The 368-nt window shown below is 34.2% G+C and overlaps 1 protein-coding gene across 1 annotated transcript in view; it reads right to left on the reverse strand.

The window, feature by feature from the left end:
- The window catches only part of LOC119594592 (ankyrin repeat domain-containing protein 11-like), a gene marked incomplete in the record, with an annotated part of 34,234 nt that overhangs the window by 7,507 nt on the left and 26,359 nt on the right, over window positions 1-368 (reverse strand).

Genomic DNA, 368 nt, shown 5'->3' on the forward strand with positions numbered 1-368 from the left:
TTCCTATATTAGCCTCATTTGTTATTTCTGTAATACTTTTATCTTCTACTACATCCATGCCATTAACCACTACACAAGACTACAATTCAGGCACACAGCTTCAGAAAGCCCTACATGGCTTTTCACTTTTTTCGGTAAAGCATTACTCTAAGTAAAGAATTTATTTGCCATGAAAGCCACGAAGACATATTAAACAATTGCAAAAACAAAAAACCTCCACTGCTCAACTGCCAAGCTTTTAGAAACCATCCAATCTTTACTGTTCTGTATATACAATTTTACAAAAATAATTCCAATTTGTCTACCCTTACCTCTATCTCCATATTAATATAAGAGAGTTAAGAGAGGGGAAAGGGGAAGAAATTGAG

Source organism: Penaeus monodon, chromosome 34 (genome assembly GCF_015228065.2).
Source record: "Penaeus monodon isolate SGIC_2016 chromosome 34, NSTDA_Pmon_1, whole genome shotgun sequence".
NCBI lineage: Eukaryota > Metazoa > Arthropoda > Malacostraca > Decapoda > Penaeidae > Penaeus > Penaeus monodon.